The sequence below is a fragment of the Triticum aestivum genome, chromosome 4D (genome assembly GCF_018294505.1).
Source record: "Triticum aestivum cultivar Chinese Spring chromosome 4D, IWGSC CS RefSeq v2.1, whole genome shotgun sequence".
In the NCBI taxonomy this organism is placed as follows: Eukaryota; Viridiplantae; Streptophyta; class Magnoliopsida; order Poales; family Poaceae; genus Triticum; species Triticum aestivum.
In genome coordinates this window covers 50425466-50426607 of record NC_057805.1, presented here as the reverse complement: position 1 = coordinate 50426607, position 1142 = coordinate 50425466, and positions in this window count along the sequence as shown.

Here is a 1142-nt window from a genome sequence, read left to right as displayed (position 1 = left end):
TCATAGACAGTGGGTTAACAGAGGATTAAACTAATTAACTTTTAGTTAATTAACTAATGGGCCCACCTGTCAGTGAGAGATTATTTAAACTAATTATTTTTATTTATAAAACATTTTTTTTAAAAAAAAAAATTGCGGCGGGGCCCGCATGTCAGTGACTGGGCCTGCCCAGTCAGCAGTTGACTGGGTCAACCCAGTCAACTGGGGCCCGTGGGGGCCACTGGCGGTGAGCCAGGGGGGCCGGCCGGCCACGTCGGCAGGGCACCGGAGAGGGGCTCCGGCGAGCTCCAACGCGGCGGCGATGCGCGGGTGTGCTTCGGGTTTCGCCCACAGTGGGTTTGCGGGGGCGGGGCTTGGCGCGTTCGACGCGGCTCGACGTCGCGCGTCCAACGGCGGTGGTCGGAGGGGCTGGAACGGCCGGAGACGAGCGCTATGAACTCGCCGGCGGCGAGGTGCTACGGGTGCCCGACGGAAGCTACGCTAGAGCGCGCGAACGGCCGAACTAACTACCTAGGCGGGTGCGGCTCGGTGCGGTCGGGCTAGCGGGCCAACGCCCGTGACCATTTGGTCACCGGAGACACGCCGGCGGCGAGCTCCGCGGTGTGGCGTTCGGGCGCGCGCGGGGAAGCAGCTACGGAGCGCGAGCGAGCTAACGGAGAGGGGGAGGAGGTAGAGGAGCTCACCGCGCGGCGCAAGAAAGGCCCGTGGGTGGCTTAGTAGCAGCAGGTCGTCGCCGGGGAAGAAGGGGGTCGCCGGCGTCCGAAGATGAAGGCGAGCTCGGAGAGGTCGTTGTAGTGGCTCCGAGCTTCGACGGAGAGGCGGAGGGGGTGTAGTCGAGGGCGGCGACGTCGTAAGACACGGCGAGGTGGCGAGTGGGGCACGGTGGCCGCGTGAACGACGGGAACGGCGGCGAGCGCGTCGGGCGTGGGGCAGAGGAGAGCGGCGCGGATCCGGGGGAGGGAAGAGGGAGGCGCGGGGGCCGAGAGGGAGAGCGGGGTGAGTGGGAGGGAGGCCCGAGGAAGCGGGGGCCGCTGGCGCCCTTATCCTCTCGCGGGGTTCACCGCCGGCGAGGTGGTGCGGCGGCAGCGCGCCCCTGTTCCGACCGGGTCGGGGGAACAGGGAAGGGGCGAGGGAGGAGGTGG